Raw genomic sequence first — 19,038 nt, forward strand, 5'->3', positions numbered from 1 at the left:
GATGTTGGTTTAGACAAACTTGACCTTTAACAGACGGGACTGTGTGGGAGAAAAGATCAGTGGATGTCCTACACTCGTACTCTCTCATTATCACAAAGGTTTTACAAGGTTAGGTTGAGAGTTCCTACCTTTATTTACAAGCTAAGAGCTGTTACCTGTCTCAGTTCATTTGAAAGTTTTTTTTATTGTTATGGGACAAAAATAAATTATATGAAGCCATACCTGGAGGGTATTCTGGGGATCACCGCCCCCGCGGCCCAGTCCATGACCAGGCCTCACGTTGGATCAGGGCCTGATCAACCAGGTTGTCACGTTGGATCAGGGCCTGATCAACCAGGTTGTCACGTTGGATCAGGGCCTGATCAACCAGGTTGTCACGTTGGATCAGGGCCTGATCAACCAGGTTGTTACTGCTGGCCGCACGCAAACCGACGTACGAACCATCTGTGGGCCAGCGATTTCATTTGGTTAACTGGCTTTTATTTCATCAATGTCAGTATGTTGTACGAACATGTTACAGGTTCGAGTTATTCTATGAATAAATGCTCTCAGATGAAGTGATGTTCTTGAGAAGTGCTGTATAATCCTCTGGGTTTAGCGCTTCCCCCTTGATTATAATAATAATCTTGAGAAGTGTAGTTATTGTGTACTTCCCTGGCCACGAAATAGAGCCAAGTATGGTACCTTAACGACATTAGCCTGCAAAGCAGTAAGGACACTCACATCCCTTCGGTATTGAAGGCTCTGCTGAATTTCTCTCTCTCGAATTTTAATTTGAGATGTAATAGAAAAAAAAGAAACACTGATCGCTTTTACAAACATGAAGATAACTTCGTAAATCTAAAATTTAAAAAAAGTACTGCAGACCACTGTAAAGGTGTGAGACACAAATAAACAGTTCTCTCATGTTCTTATTTTGTAGACGGGTTGGCTTGTACCAGGTAAGATAACGGGAGGTTCTTATACACAGCATCATTTTAATTCCATATTACGTGATCTGAAGTTGTTTTAATGTCTTCAGAAATTTCTTGGTACAGTCTGAGTGTCTTGTGTCTCTTATTTTGTGTTTCATCTGTTGTTTACTGCTGCACATAACATCTGACCACCTGTTACTTCCTCGGTTCAATACCCGATATTGTCTTCTTCTTTATATATATATATATATATATATATATATATATATATATATATATATATATATATATATATATATATATATATATATATATATGTATATATATATGTATATATATATATATATATATATATATATATATATATATATATATATATATATATATATATATATATATATATATATATATATATATATATATATATATATATATATATATATATATATATATATATATATGTATATATATATGTATATATATATATATATATATATATATATATATATATATATATATATATATATATATATATATATATATATATATATATATATATATATATATATATATATATATATATCTCAAGATCGCAGTCAGCAGGATTCGAAACTACTACTGCGATGTTTCTTTGTACATATACCCGCTTGTTTCTGCGTGGTGCATTGATATATATATATATATATATATATATATATATATATATATATATATATATATATATATATATATATATATATATATATATATATATATATATATATATATATATATATATATATATATATATATATATATATATATATATATAATGTGCCGAATAGGTAAAACGTACGGTTTTTTACTTAAATAGCAAGGATCTTCTTGCCGAATAAGGCAAGCAAAAATTTGTGTATGCAATAATTTTGCAAAAATCATTCTGAACCTAACGAAAAAATGTATTTCATGGTGTTTGTTTTTTATTTAATTATTGTAAACCTATCTAAAATTTATTTAGGCGGATTAGGCTAAATTAAATTGCGCTTGTTATATTAAGGTAAGGTAAGTTTTCTTAGGTTCGTTTGGCACAAAATTATTAATTTTTACATTAACATAAATGAAAAAATATATATCTTTAAACGTATAAGAGAAGATTTTAGAAATGACTTAATTTTAAATGAGTTCTTGCTAATTGAACAATTTTACCTATTTGACACGACGTATATACCTGGAGTATACCTGGAGGGGTTTTCGAGGGTCAACGCCCCCGCGGCCCGGTCTGTGACCAGGCCTCATGGTGGATCAGGGCCTGATGAACCAGGCTGTTACTGTTGTCCGCACGCAACCTTACGTACGAATCACAGCCCGGCTGGTCAGTTACTGACTTTAGGTGCCTGTACAGTGCCTTCTTGAAGACAGCCAGGGCTCAATTGGTAATCCCCCATATGTATGCTGGGAGGGAGTTGAACAGTCTTGGGCCCCTGACATTTATTGTGTTGTTTCTTATCGTGCTAGTGGACACGCTTTTCATTGGGGGATGTTGCATCATCTGCTGAGTCTTTTGCTTTCATAAGGAGTGATTTTCGTGTGCAAGTTTGGTATTAATCCCTCTAGGATTTTCCAAGGGTATATAATCATGTATCTCTCCCGCCTGCGTCCTAGGGAGTACAGGTTTAGGAACTTTAAGCGTTCCCAGTAATTGAGGTGTTTTATCGCAGTTATGTGTATCGTGAAGGTTCTCTGTACATTTTAAAGGTCAGCAATTTCACCTGCCTTGAAAGGTGCTGTTAGTGTGCAGCAATATTCCAGCCAAGATAGAACAAGCGACCTGAAGAGTGTCATCATGGGCTTGGTATCCCTAGTTTTGAAGGTTCTTATTATCTATCCTGTCATTTTTCTAGCAGATGCGATTGCTACAATGTTGTGGTCTTTGAAGATGAGATCCTCTGACATTATCACTGCCATCTCTTTTACATTAATTTTTCGCTCTATTGTGTAGTGGGAATTTGTTTTATACTCTGATACAGTTTTAATTTCCTCAAGTTTTCCATATAGGGGTAAATGAAATTTTTCATCACTGAACTTCATATTGTTTTCTGCGACCCATTTAAAGATTTGGTTGATGTCCGCCTAGTCATGCATTGTCTTCAATGGAGGACACTGTCATGCAAATTCAGGTGTCACCTGCAAAGGAAGACACGGTGCTGTGGCTTACATCCCTGTTTATGTCAGATATGAGGATGAGGAACAGGGTGGGAACGACTACTGTGCCTTGTCGAACCGAGCTTTTCACCGTAGCTGCCTCAGACTTTATTGTTTACTACTCTTTGTGTTCTATTTGTCATGGAAATTATAGATCCATCTACCAACTTTTCCAGCTATTTCTTTATCACGCATTTTGTGTGCTATTACACCATGGTCACACTTGTCAAAGGCTTTTGCAAAATCTGTGTATACTACATCTGCATTTTGTTTGTCTTATAGAGCATCCAGGACCTTGCCATAGTGGTCCAGTAGTTCGGACAGACAAGAGCGACCTGCTCTAAACCCATGTTGTCATGGGTTATGTAACTGATGGTTATCTAGATGGGTGGTGATCTTGCTACTTAGAACCCTTTCAAAGATTTTTTTTGATATGGGATGTTAGTGCTATCGGTCTGTAGTTCTTTGCTATTGCTTTACTGCCCCCTTTGTAGAGTGGGGCTATGTCTGTTGTTGTTAGAAGCTGTGGGACGACCCCTGTGTCCATGCTCCCTCTCCATAGGATGTTAAGAGCACATGATGCAACACCATTGTTAACGAGGAGCTGATCAAAATATCGACTTGGATGACAGCCAATAAATTTACGCTTAACACTGACAAAACCTACTATATTATGTTTGGTAGCAGAGCAGGAGATGCACAAATTAACATTAAGATCGACAACACTCTAATTACCAGACATAATGAGGGCAAATTCCTAGGCCTATACCTTGACAACAACCTGAATTTCAGCACCCATATCCAACACATAACCAAAAAAGTATCCAAAACAGTTGGGATCCTCTCCAAGATACGATACTACGTGCCGCAAAATGCCCTTCTCACACTATACCACTCACTTATTTATCCATACCTCACCTATGCTATTTGTGCTTGGGGATCAACTGCAGCAACACACATAAAGCCAATAATAACCCAACAAAAAGCTGCAGTAAGAATAATCACTAAATCCCATCCCTGGCAACACCCCCCCCACTCTTCATAGATCTAAACTTACTCCCTGTTCAGTACATCCACACTTACTACTGTGCAATCTACATCTACAGGACCTTAAACTCCAATATCAACCTTGACCTAAAACGCTTTCTTGATAGTTGTGACAGAACCCACAGGCATAATACCAGACACAAACATCTCTACGACATTCCCCATGTCCGACTAAACCTTTACAAAAATTCAATGTATGTCAAAGGCCCTAAAATCTGGAACACCCTACCTGAGAACTCTAGAACTGCAGACACATTCATCACCTTCAAAACTACCATTAGAAAACATCTTATCTCCCTGATAAACCCCATCAACTAACTACACGAATACCACCTGGTGGTTCACACTTACACTCACCCATTTGACCATAAACAGAAATATTAATCTCAATCTTAAAATAATGAATCCTATGATACTCCAATACTGAAACTATGTACTGTGCCAAAACAAAAGCATTCACATTGCTAAACTCACAAACTAGTATTTAGTCACTTAGCCATAATACCAACTTACCTCAATTTGTAATATTTTAAAATAATGAATTAAATTAAGTCTGCCCGAAATGCCTAGCCATGCTAGGCGTTCTAGTGGTACACTCTGTAATCATTATTTAACTACATGTAAACCACACAACAACCAAATTCTGTAAATTCAACATTGTAATCTTTATAGAGAATAAACTTTGAATTTGAATTTGAACTTTGAATGATAGGGGCTTCTTGCAGTTCTTGATGAACACAGAGTTCCATGAGTCTGGGCCTGGGGCAGAGTGCATGGGCATGTCATTTATCGCCTTTTCAAAGTCATTTGGCTTGTAAACAGCACCCAGGAAGTGACATATACAGTTTATGAATATATGGTGACGTCATGAACGAGAAGTAGTCATCGTCCGGTGTGGGCTGCCACGTTATACTTCCTTTCCGTTGTTGCCTTATTGTCTATTTATTCATAGTCCTTGACGTTTTAACGAGTTAGAATTTGTTATATGCTTTCCTTCGTGCACATTTTTTTTATATTTTAATAAGATGATAAAAGAATTACTTAGATGCTTATTACAAGCTCAGCTATCAAAACTTTGGAGTCCAGTCCCTGGACCAATTATGTACCTCTGTAATCTTTTGACTACCGCCCACAGGATGGGTATGGGGTGCATAATAAACATATTAAACTAACTATAGGTAAATGTTCTTATGTAAGCATTATGGTTATCGTCGATGCACTGTGGTGCGTAGTCCACGCGGGTTTGGCGCACAAATAAAGAAACAAAAACTTTATTTCTTTATGCAGTGATACAAAAATGTAGTTTACATGTAATAAAATATTGTTAAGCACAAACGAAAGTCACTAGCATGCAGTGCATTTCAGACAGTGCGTATATTAATGCAACCGCGAACGAGTGGATGTAAGCAAATAACGAATACTGCGACTGGCTGGAAATCGAACCCCCTATCCTTTATCAGTCCTCGTGAGAAGCCCGCCTCATGTTTAAGGCTGCCACTCCAAGTTTCGGCCAACTCTTTTATTTTTCAACCATTTTTTTTTATTTTTGGTGTACATTTAGAGGTTCATATGTAGAAGAATGTGACAAAGTTTCTGTATGATTGGCCAACAAACAACATAAAAAAAATATTTAATGACTTTTCATATATAAGTAAGTAAGTAAGTAAGTTTATTCAGGTATACACAAATACAGATACATAGAATTATCATACATTGCAGCATATGTGTAGAGAACATGGCAGCAAGGCATGACAAAATGGCACTTAGAGTGGCACTTCCGACAATCCCAACCGTTAGAATACATCTGACACGAATTTTGGATGCACATGTTTCATCTAATATATCTTATTATCATGGAAAAAAAAATACATTTGATAGACTTTTTGGCATTCACCAAAATATCTGCCTTTTACCTCCCACAAAATCAAAAATATTTGATATATTCCAAAAAAAGAATCAGCAAATATTCAGACACACTTTGTTTTATATTGTCAGTGAAAATCATTTCAATACAATCATTAATAATGGCCCATTGCTGGCCAAGTGAACTAAGGCGCCTCGGAATTTTGGCGGGTTTCTTATGAGGCGTGCTAAAGGATCTTAGGTTCTATTCCCAGCCAGTCGCACTATATATATATATATATATATATATATATATATATATATATATATATATATATATATATATATATATATATATATATATATATATATATATATATATATATATATATATATATATATATATATATATATATATCTAAAGAAAAATTGCAAAGGTTAGTGGATGAGTTTGGGAATGTGTGTAAAGGTAGAAAGTTGAAAGTGAACATAGAAAAGAGTAAGGTGATGAGGGTGTCAAATGATTTAGATAAAGAAAAATTGGATATCAAATTGGGGAGGAGGAGTATGGAAGAAGTGAATGTTTTCAGATACTTGGGAGTTGACGTGTAGGCGGATGGATTTATGAAGGATGAGGTTAATCATAGAATTGATGAGGGAAAAAAGGTGAGTGGTGCGTTGAGGCATATGTGGAGTCAAAAAAACGTTATCTATGGAGGCAAAGAAGGGAATGTATGAAAGTATAGTAGTACCAACACTCTTATATGGGTGTGAAGCTTGGGTGGTAAATGCAGCAGCGAGGAGACGGTTGGAGGCAGTGGAGATGTCCTGTTTAAGGGCAATGTGTGGTGTAAATATTATGCAGAAAATTCGGAGTGTGGAAATTAGGAGAAGGTGTGGAGTTAATAAAAGTATTAGTCAGAGGGCAGAAGAGGGGTTGTTGAGGTGGTTTGGTCATTTAGAGAGAATGGATCAAAGTAGAATGACATGGAAAGCATATAAATCTATAGGGGAAGGAAGGCGGGGTAGGGGTCGTCCTCGAAAGGGTTGGAGAGAGGGGGTAAAGGAGGTTTTGTGGGCAAGGGGCTTGGACTTCCAGCAAGCGTGCGTGAGCGTGTTAGATAGGAGTGAATGGAGACGAATGGTACTTGGGACCTGACAATCTGTTGGAGTGTGAGCAGGGTAATATTTAGTGAAGGGATTCAGGGAAACCGGTTATTTTCATATAGTCGGACTTGAGTCCTGGAAATGGGAAGTACAATGCCTGCACTTTAAAGGAGGGGTTTGGGATATTGGCAGTTTGGAGGGATATGTTGTGTATCTTTATATGTGTATGCTTCTAGACTGTTGTATTCTGAGCACCTCTGCAAAAACAGTGATAATGTGCGAGTGTGGTGAAAGTGTTGAATGATGAAAGTATTTTCTTTTTGGGGATTTTCTTTCTTTTTTGGGTCACCCTGCCTCGGTGGGAGACGGCCGACTTGTTGAAATATATATATATATATATATATATATATATATATATATATATATATATATATATATATATATATATATATATATATATATATATATATATATATATATATATATATATATATATATGTCGTGCCGAATACGCAGAACTTGCGATCTTGGCTTAAATAGCAACGTTCATCTTGCCATATAGGACAAGTGAAAATTTGTGTATGCAATAATTTCGCCAAAATCATTCTGAACCTAACGAAAAAAATATATTTCACTGTGTTTGTTTAGTATTAAATTATTGTAAACAAATCTAAAATATATTTAGTTGGGTTAGGCTAAAATAAATTGTTCTTGTTATAATAAGGTTAGGTAAGTTTTCTAAGTTTCTTTTGGAGCAAAATTAAAAATTTTTACATTAACATAAATGAAAAAAATATATCTTTAAACGTATAAGAGAAAATTTTAGAAAGGACTTAATTTTAAATGAGTTCTTGCTAAATGACCAGTTTTACATATTCGGCACGACATATATATATATACTATATATATATATATATATATATATATATATATATATATATATATATATATATATATATATATATATAGTGTGTGTGTACTCAACTAATTGTGGTTGAAGGTGTCAATTCATAGCTCTTGGCCTGTGTGTGTACTCACCTAGTTGAGGTTGCGGGGGTCGAGTCCGAGCTCCTGGCCCTGTGTGTGTGTGTGTGTGTGTGTGTGTGTGTGTGTGTGTGTGTGTGTGTGTGTGTGTGTGTGTGTGTGTGTGTGTGTGTGTGTGTGTGTGTGTGTGATACTACCTAGTGTACAGCTGTTACTGCGAGCGTGTTGCTACACACCACCACCGTAAGGCTTAGTATCATGTTCTCACCCTGCACCAGTGTGGGTGGAGGAGGATTAGGGAGTAGGGGTAATGGGGAAGGAGAGTGAGGGGCAGACAGGGTGAGGAGGAAGTAAACAAGTAACTTTTGATTACTTAGGGTTAACGTGGAGTCGCTTCCGGAGGTCACTGCCCCGCGGCCCGGTCCCAGACTAGGCCTCCTGGTTGCTGGCCTGATAGCTCACACCTTTAATGTCCTCCTAAATAAAAGCTTACTTCCTCCTTATCTCACTTTTTTCCACCCATCTTAGGAGTTGGTAAAAAATAAACAATATCAACAGCTTTAGTGATAAGTACGATAGAACCACCGAAAGAAGCTTGAGGAACTGGTTGTATAAGGTTAAGAGGTTATTACAAGAGCTAAGCTTCGACCTTCAAAACAACATATACGTGAGTACACATAGACTGTGCAAAGTAATGAGAAGACCAGACACGGAATAATGAGAAAGCTGATGAGAATATACAAAGACAAAAACATGGGAATAAGAATAGCACCAAGCATATCACCCGAGGTATATCTATACCAGTGTATCATTTACAATTTCAGCAGCATTTGCAAAACTAGCTGACCTGAGAACTGCTTTCGGGGACCGTAACAAAGATTCATGTAAAATATTAGGCACTACTTTCGTTATGGCTATCTTGTAGTGTGTGGCGCCAGCGAGCAACCCGCAATGGATCGAGTATATCAACTACAAACACAGCCAACCTACAACGCATCCAAATGTCCCCCCCCCCCCAAAAAAAAAAAAAAAATTGTTGATACTGGAAATGAGAAAACACTAGGACATTTATTAGAAAACGTTTCGGACCTGGGACCGAAACGTTTTCTAATAAATATGTCCTGGGACCGAAACGTTTTCTAATAAATATGTCCTAGTGTTTGCTCACGCGTCTTTTTCAAACCAGATTGTCGGTATCAGTTACCAAAGTTTATACCGGAAGTGAGGGACATGGACGACCAGGAGAGCCTTGAAGAACAAAATTTAACAACCGTAGAAGAGAGAGAGATCAAGGTGACTAGGGTCATAGCATACAAAACACTCAAACTTTCCACGGTGCCTCTTATCAAGTAATTCACCCACAGTGACCTCACTGGCCAGGCCATTCGCCTGACTAAGCTTGTTTATATTTGCCTGTTGCTCTTCCCAGTTTATTAGCTGAAGAAGCCTGTTCTACAGGCGAAACATCTCAGTAAAGTTCCTTTCTGTCATATCTTTTTGCTCTCCATACAAGATTAATGAGAGGGAGGAGGTTTAAAGCCTATCGACTACACTAGGTTCATTAAGGTGGCATATTACCTTTCCGCCACCAGATAAGAATATTTTAATCCTGAAGTCATGGATTAAAGGTAAACTCTCAACATATGTAAGGTGAGAGAGAGATACGCATCTCGGTGTATATATCAGGTGTCTCCACTCAAGGATTAGATTTTAGAATGGAAGCAATTTAAGGTAAATTAGAGGGGGAGTCAGGGGACATTAATGACAAATAGTTAGGCAGACGAGCAACAGAGACGTCATGGAGTGCTTTGTGTTCAGTCTCACGGTTGTTATTGGAATAAACCGTATCAACAGGTAGAAGAGGCCAATACTGTAAGTACATATGTAATTTCAAGACTAGGTACTAGGTACCCCTCAGGACTCGGCGACTATAGTCAGTAAAACCACTAATTACAAGGTGGTTGTATTACATCACCGAAACTGCTGAGGCAAATTTAATAATAATAATAATAATAATAATAATAATAATAATAATAGTAATAATAATAATAAAAGTATAATAAATTAATTTATTATTATTATTGACAAACAACAATAATACGAAAATATTGCTTTTCATGATATCGATGCTGACGTCTGCTATATAATGAAAGAGTATTTTTGTGTATGCTTGCTGATAAGATTACATAGATCAGTAATTGTAAGGTGAAGCAGTGAAGCACCATGATAATGTTGCAGCCCTGAGTTCCTTATCATTTTATGGTACTATCTTGCAATAACAGGCCATTATGACTAATGACCCAAGGGTTATTATTACATGATGGATCTTTTGTATTTACCGATGTGACTTCAAATGTAATACATATTTACTTGCTTTTTTTTTTACGTGAAAGATATAGGTTGCAAAAAAAATTTTTTTATGTCCCTGTTATGATTTATTTTTTTCCGAGGGATGTAGTTAGTCTGTTGCTTAATCTTTTTTGTTTACAAAGTTTTGGTGTGTGTACTCACCTAGTTGTACTCACCTAGTTGTACTCACCTAGTTGTACTCACCTAGTTGTACTCACCTAGTTGTACTCACCTAGTTGTACTCACCTAGTTGAGGTTGCGGGGGTCGAGTCCGAGCTCCTGGCCCCGCCTCTTCACTGATCGCTACTAGGTCACTCTCCCTGAGCCGTGAGCTTTATCATACCTCTGCTTAAAGCTATGTATGGATCCTGCCTCCACTACATCGCTTCCCAAACTATTCCACTTACTGACTACTCTGTGGCTGAAGAAATACTTCCTAACATCCCTGTGATTCATCTGTGTCTTCAGCTTCCAACTGTGTCCCCTTGTTACTGTGTCCAATCTCTGGAACATCCTGTCTTTGTCCACCTTGTCAATTCCTCTCAGTATTTTGTATGTCGTTATCATGTCCCCCCTATCTCTCCTGTCCTCCAGTGTCGTCAGGTTGATTTCCCTTAACCTCTCCTCGTAGGACATACCTCTTAGCTCTGGGACTAGTCTTGTTGCAAACCTTTGCACTTTCTCTAGTTTCTTCACGTGCTTGGCTAGGTGTGGGTTCCAAACTGGTGCCGCATACTCCAATATGGGCCTAACGTACACGGTGTACAGGGTCCTGAATGATTCCTTATTAAGATGTCGGAATGCTGTTCTGAGGTTTGCTAGGCGCCCATATGCTGCAGCAGTTATTTGGTTGATGTGCGCTTCAGGAGATGTGCCTGGTGTTATACTCACCCCAAGATCTTTTTTCCTTGAGTGAGGTTTGTAGTCTCTGGCCCCCTAGACTGTACTCCGTCTGCGGCCTTCTTTGCCCTTCCCCAATCTTCATGACTTTGCACTTGGTGGGATTGAACTCCAGGAGCCAATTGCTGGACCAGGTCTGCAGCCTGTCCAGATCCCTTTGTAGTTCTGCCTGGTCTTCGATCGAGTGAATTCTTCTCATCAACTTCACGTCATCTGCAAACAGGGACACCTCAGAGTCTATTCCTTCCGTCATGTCGTTCACAAATACCAGAAACAGCACTGGTCCTAGGACTGACCCCTGTGGGACCCCACTGGTCACAGGTGCCCACTCTGACACCTCGCCACGTATCATGACTCGCTGCTGTCTTCGTGTGTATGTGTGTGTGTGTGTGTGTGTGTGTGTGTTCATTAGAGTAATGAACAATTGTAGTTTATTAGGTTAAATAAGCTAAAAATGGTCAAAGGCTGTAATGCTAGACGCGAGGCTTCATTATTCTGGCTGAAATATTTTAGTGCCGTTTTGTGTTCTTTTCCAATGTTTCATGTTCTTTTCTAGTGTTTCATGTTCTTTTCCAATGTTTCATGTTCTTTTCTAGTGTTTCATGTTCTTTTCCAGTTTCATATTCTTTTCCAGTGTTTCATATTCTTTTCCAGTGTTTCATATTCTTTTCCAGTGTTTCATATTCTTTTCCAGTGTTTCATATTCTTTTCCAGTGTTTCATATTCTTTTCCAGTGTTTCATATTCTTTTCCAGTGTTTCATATTCTTTTCCAGTGTTTCATATTCTTTTCTAGTGTTACATGTTCTTTTCTTGTTTCATGCTCTTTTCGGGTTTCATGTTCACGTTTCTTAAGTTTCTGTTTCATATTATTTCCGTGGATATTTACACATTTTTTTTTATGTGATTTACAAGTATCATATTCATTTTTCTGTTCGGTGTTCTTTTTTCATATTCTTGAAGTATGTTTCATGGCCTTTTCTTGTACGTTTCATATTTTTCATGTATGTTTCATTTTCTTTTTGTGTACTTTTCATGTTTACATAGTGTATGCTTCATGTTTTATTCTTCTTGTGTTTCGTGTGTTCTTCTTTATATAAGTTCGTCTGTCTGAGCTAGTCTGGGACTCAGATTGAGACAATGTAACTTCTTTCGTCAGAGATAGGGGAGTCCTGGTTCATTCATCAGTGAACTCTAGGAAGGTGCTGGTTCATTCATCAATGAACTCTAGGAAGGTGCTGGTTCATTCATCAATGAGCTCTAGGGAGGTGCTGGTTCATTCATTAGTGAACTCTAGGGAGATGCTGGTTCATTCATCAATGAACTCTAGGGAGGTGCTGGTTCATTCATTAGTGAACTCTAGGGAGGTGCTGGTTCATTCATCAATGAACTCTAGGGAGGTGCTGGTTCATTCATCAATGAACTCTAGGAAGGTGCTGGTTCATTCATCAATGAGCTCTAGGGAGGTGCTGGTTCATTCATTAGTGAACTCTAGGGAGATGCTGGTTCATTCATCAATGAACTCTAGGGAGGTGCTGGTTCATTCATTAGTGAACTCTAGGGAGGTGCTGGTTCATTCATTAGTGAACTCTAGGGAGGTGCTGGTTCATTCATTAGTGAACTCTAGGAAGGTGCTGGTTCATTCATCAGTGAACTCTAGGAAGGTGCTGGTTCATTCATCATTGAACTCTAGGAAGGTGCTGGTTCATTCATCATTGAACTCTAGGGAGGTGCTGGTTCATTCATCATTGAACTCTAGGAAGGTGCTGGTTCATTCATCATTGAACTCTAGGAAGGTGCTGGTTCATTCATCATTGAACTCTAGGAAGGTGCTGGTTCATTCATCATTGAACTCTAGGGAGGTGCTGGTTCATTCATTAGTGAACTCTAGGGAGGTGCTGGTTCATTCATCAATGAACTCTAGGGAGGTGCTGGTTCATTCATCAATGAACTCTAGGGAGGTGCTGGTTCATTCGTCAATGAACTCTAGGAAGGTGCTGGTTCATTCATCAATGAACTCTAGGGAGATGCTGGTTCATTCATTAGTGAACTCTAGGGAGATGCTGGTTCATTCATCAATGAACTCTAGGGAGGTGCTGGTTCATTCATTAGTGAACTCTAGGGAGGTGCTGGTTCATTCATCAATGAACTCTAGGGAGGTGCTGGTTCATTCATCAATGAACTCTAGGAAGGTGCTGATTCATTCATCAATGAGCTCTAGGGAGGTGCTGGTTCATTCATCAGTGAGCTCTAGGGAGGTGCTGGTTCATTCATCAATGAACTCTAGGGAGGTGCTGGTTCATTCATCAATGAACTCTAGGAAGGTGCTGATTCATTCATCAATGAGCTCTAGGGAGGTGCTGGTTCATTCATCATGAACTCTAGGGAGGTGCTGGTTCATTCATCAAAGAACTCTAGGGAGGTACTGGTTAATTCATCAAAGAACTCTAGGGAGGTGCTGGTTCATTCATCAATGAACTCTAGGGAGGTGCTGGTTCATTCATTAGTGAACTCTAGGGAGGTGCTGATTCATTCATCAATGAACTCTAGGGAGGTGCTGGTTCATTCATCAATGAACTCTAGGGAGGTGCTGGTTCATTCATTAGTGAACTCTAGGGAGGTGCTGGTTCATTCGTCAATGAACTCTAGGAAGGTGCTGGTTCATTCATCAATGAACTCTAGGGAGGTGCTGGTTCATTCATTAGTGAACTCTAGGGAGATGCTGGTTCATTCATCAATGAACTCTAGGGAGGTGCTGGTTCATTCATTAGTGAACTCTAGGGAGGTGCTGGTTCATTCATCAATGAACTCTAGGGAGGTGCTGGTTCATTCATCAATGAACTCTAGGAAGGTGCTGATTCATTCATCAATGAGCTCTAGGGAGGTGCTGGTTCATTCATCAATGAACTCTAGGAAGGTGCTGATTCATTCATCAATGAGCTCTAGGGAGGTGCTGGTTCATTCATCAGTGAGCTCTAGGGAGGTGCTGGTTCATTCATCAATGAACTCTAGGGAGGTGCTGGTTCATTCATCAATGAACTCTAGGAAGGTGCTGATTCATTCATCAATTAGCTCTAGGGAGGTGCTGGTTCATTCATCATGAACTCTAGGGAGGTGCTGGTTCATTCATCAAAGAACTCTAGGGAGGTACTGGTTAATTCATCAAAGAACTCTAGGGAGGTACTGGTTAATTCATCATGAACTCTAGGAAGGTGCTGGTTCATTCATCAAAGAACTCTAGGGAGGTACTGGTTAATTCATCAAAGAACTCTAGGGAGGTACTGGTTAATTCATCATGAACTCTAGGGAGGTGCTGGTTCATTCATCAAAGAACTCTAGGGAGGTGCTGGTTCATTCATCAATGAACTCTAGGAAGGTGCTGGTTCATTCATCAGTGAACTCTAGGGAGGTGCTGGTCCAGTCATCAATGAACTCTAGGAAGGTGCTGGTTCATTCATCAATGAACTGTAGGGAGGTGCTGGTTCATTAATCAATGAACTCTTGGGAGGTGCTGGTTCATTCATCAATGAACTCTAGGGAGGTGCTGGTTCATTCATCAATGAACTCTAGGGAGGTGCTGGTTCATTCATCAATGAACTCTAGGGAGGTGCTGGTTCATTCATCAATGAACTCTTGGGAGGTGCTGGTTCATTCATCAATGAACTCTAGGGAGGTGCTGGTTCATTCATCAATGAACTCTAGGGAGGTGCTGGTTCATTCATCAATGAACTCTAGGGAGGTACTGGTTCATTCATCATGAACTCTAGGGAGGTGCTGGTTCATTCATCAAAGAACTCTAGGGAGGTGCTGGTTCATTCATCAATGACCTCTAGGGAGGTGCTGGTTCATTCATCATTGAACTCTAGGAAGGTGCTGGTTCATTCATCAATGAACTCTAGGGAGGTACTGGTTCATTCATCATGAACTCTAGGGAGGTGCTGGTTCATTCATCATGAACTCTAGGAAGGTGCTGGTTCATTAATCAAAGAACTCTAGGAAGGTGCTGGTTCATTCATCAAAGAACTCTAGTTAGGTGCTGGTTCATTCATCAAAGAACTCTAGGGAGGTGCTTGTTCATTCACCAATGAACTCTAGAGAGGTGCTGGTTCATCCACCAATGAACTCTAGGAAGGTGCTGGTTCATTCACCAATGAACTCTAGAGAGGTGCTGGTTCATCCACCAATGAACTCTAGGAAGGTGCTGGTTCATTCACCAATGAACTCTAGAGAGGTGCTGGTTCATCCACCAATGAACTCTAGGAAGGTGCTGGTTCATTAATCAAAGAACTCTAGGGAGGTGCTGGTTCATTCATCAAAGAACTCTAGGGAGGTGCTGGTTCATTCACCAATGAACTCTAGAGAGGTGCTGGTTCATCCACCAATGAACTCTAGGAAGGTGCTGGTTCATTCTTTAGTGAACTCTAGGGAGGTGCTGGTTCATTCATCAATGAACTCTAGGGAGGTGCTGGTTCATTCATCAATGAACTCTAGGGAGGTGCTGGTTCACTCATCAGTGAACTCTAGGAAGGTGCTGGTTCATTCATCAATGAACTCTAGGGAGGTGCTGGGTCACTCATCAGTGAACTCTAGGAAGGTGCTGGTTCATTCATCAATGAGCTCTAGGGAGGTGCTGGTTCATTCATCAATGAACTCTAGGGAGGTGCTGGTTCATTCATCAATGAACTCTAGGAAGGTGCTGATTCATTCATCAATGAGCTCTAGGGAGGTGCTGGTTCATTCATCATGAACTCTAGGGAGGTGCTGGTTCATTCATCAAAGAACTCTAGGGAGGTACTGGTTAATTCATCAAAGAACTCTATGGAGGTACTGGTTAATTCATCATGAACTCTAGGGAGGTGCTGGTTCATTCAACAAAGAACTCTAGGGAGGTACTGGTTAATCCCTCAAAGAACTCTAGGGAGGTACTGGTTCATTCATCAATGAATTCTAGGGAGGTGCTGGTTCATCCACCAATGAACTCTAGGAAGGTGCTGGTTCATTCATTAGTGAACTCTAGAAAGGTGCTGGTTCTTTAATCAAAGAACTCTAGGGAGGTGCTGGTTCATTGCATACCTGTTATAATCGTGATGTTGGGTTGAGATTGCTCTCTTAAATTATTCTCAGGAGAGCTTCCACAGTGCTCTTACTCCAAGGCTGGTTAAACTCTTATGAAAATTGGAAAATATGTATCACTTGAAGTAATGAACACACACACACACACACACACACACACACACACACACACACACACACACACACACACACACACACACACACACACACACACCGTGTATGTCAGGCCCATACTGGAGTATGCAGCACCTGTTTGGAACCCGCACTTGATAAAGCACGTCAAGAAACTAGAGAAAGTACAAAGGTTTGCGACAAGGTTAGTTCCAGAGCTAAGGGGAATGTCCTATGAAGAAAGATTAAGGGAAATCGGCCTGACGACACTGGAGGACAGGAGGGTCAGGGGAGACATGATAACGACATATAAAATACTGCGTGGAATAGACAAGGTGGACAAAGACAGGATGTTCCAGGGAGGGGACACAGAAACAAGAGGCCACAATTGGAAGTTGAAGACACAAATGAGTCAGAGAGATAGTAGGAAGTATTTCTTCAGTCATAGAGTTGTAAGGCAGTGGAATAGCCTAGAAAATGACGTAGTGGAGGCAGGAACCATACACAGTTTTAAGACGAGGTTTGATAAAGCTCATGGAGCGGGGAGAGAGAGGGCCTAGTAGCAGCCGGTGAAGAGGCGGGGCCAGGAGCTAGGACTCGACCCCTGCAACCACAAATAGGTGAGTACAAATAGGTGAGTACACACAAACACACACACAACTAGTCCCAGAGCTAAGAGGTATGTCCTACAAGGAGAGGTTAAGGGAAATCAATCTGGCGATACTGGGGGACAGGAGGGATAGGAAGAGCGGACACGATAACTACATATAATATACTGAGAGGAATTGACAAGGTAGAGAGGGACAGAATGTTTCAAAGATGGGACACAACAAGGGGTCACAACTGGAAGCTGAAAACTGAGATGAGTCACAAGGATATTAGGAAGTATTTCTTCGGTCATAGAGTTGTTAGGAAGTGGAACAACCTGGAAAGTGATGTAAAGGAGGCAGGATTTCATACATAGCTTTAAGAAGAGGTACGATAAAGGTCATTGAGCAGGGAGAGAGTGGATTTAGTAGCGATCAGCGAAGAAAGCGGGGCCAGGGGCTGTGAATCGACCCCTGCAATCACAAATAGGTGAGTACAATAGGTGAGTAGAGGTGTAGAGCACGTCCTCCTTAAGGCCCTAGGTATGGTATGGCACATTTAGAGGTACAAGTGAGAGGGAGGAATTTAAAGGGAAGGGACATGGACTCTCTCTCTCTCTCTCTCTCTCTCTCTCCACTCTGGAATGTATTTCTTCCTTCGGCTTTTCTAATGACTTAAATAGTAATCTGTATCTCATCCATGTAACAAAAAATTATGGCTAATTAATAATAATAATAATAATAATAATAATGTATCCTATTTTTTATATCTTTTAATACAGGATGTGTCATCAAGGTGGGGGTGACACCCCAAAAAATGAAACACATTCATCATTCATTCACTAGCTGTCATATATTATTTCTTTATGTCGTCCTTTCTTATTATATCTGTGGTCTATTATGCCCTAAATTCCAAGATTATATCCTGTATTTTATTGTATTCTTTTGTATGTCTGTGAATAGAATATTTTCACACTTGTTCATATAGCTGTATATAACACATTAAGCTGTATATATATATATATATATATATATATATATATATATATATATATATATATATATATATATATATATATATATATATATATATATATATTTATTGTGTGTGTGCACTTATAACTGTGGTTCTGTCAGTTACGTTCTAGATTGGGTTAGCACCTAGAAAAGGACCAGTGGAAATAAGCCACATAGCTTGTTTTTTGTTCCTGTTATTCTGGCTTATTAACTCTGCAGGGGTAAATGATCCGAATAAAATCTTCGTTGGTATTTCTAGTGACTTTAAGCCTTGGAAGGTCACAGATGCTTGGAATGTATTGATTGTGTCCTTTTCTCTCGGCGTTATGTCACTGATGCTCTCAGCTCCCCATAACAAAATATAAAAACAGTTATGCTGTGGTTAAGGCAATTATTATATAAAACAAATAAAGCATAAAGTTTTGAAAACACATGTAAAGTTGACATGAATAAAATAAGGTTTGAAAACCAGGATTTTGTGATTATTAAATAGGAATGAAGGCTATGTTTTATCATCAATTTTAGATACACAGGATTGTGGGATTACCCTGATGCGTATGATGTTACAAGGTTGCAGTAAGAGATAACAATGTTTATCTAACAGTTGTCATTAACATAGTTATGGCTCGAGTTGTAGCACCTTCTGATAACAACTGATGACCCTAGATTAGATCCCAATACGAGTGGAAACCTGTGACCCCGTTAGGGTTCAGCATTTAAACTGCTATGAAACACATTCTAAGGAAAAGAATTAAAGGACCCCAAACTGAAGGAAGCCAGATAGTGGCAGTGGCTATATTGGGTTATTAAGTGTTAATAATCCTCTGGGTTAATAATACTGTACTAATAAAATCACAAAACATACTGCATTAGCTGTGAGTTTAATGTGAATCCTTCTAGCAGGTCTGGATTTTCTTTTACACGGGGA

The 19,038-nt window shown here is 39.0% G+C and overlaps 1 protein-coding gene across 1 annotated transcript in view; it reads left to right on the forward strand.

Annotated features, from left to right (window-relative positions):
* LOC128685109 (TLC domain-containing protein 2) overlaps positions 1–19,038 on the forward strand; it is a 65,065-nt gene that overhangs the window by 881 nt on the left and 45,146 nt on the right. The window lies entirely within an intron of this gene.

Source organism: Cherax quadricarinatus, chromosome 5, assembly GCF_038502225.1.
Source record: "Cherax quadricarinatus isolate ZL_2023a chromosome 5, ASM3850222v1, whole genome shotgun sequence".
In the NCBI taxonomy this organism is placed as follows: Eukaryota; Metazoa; Arthropoda; class Malacostraca; order Decapoda; family Parastacidae; genus Cherax; species Cherax quadricarinatus.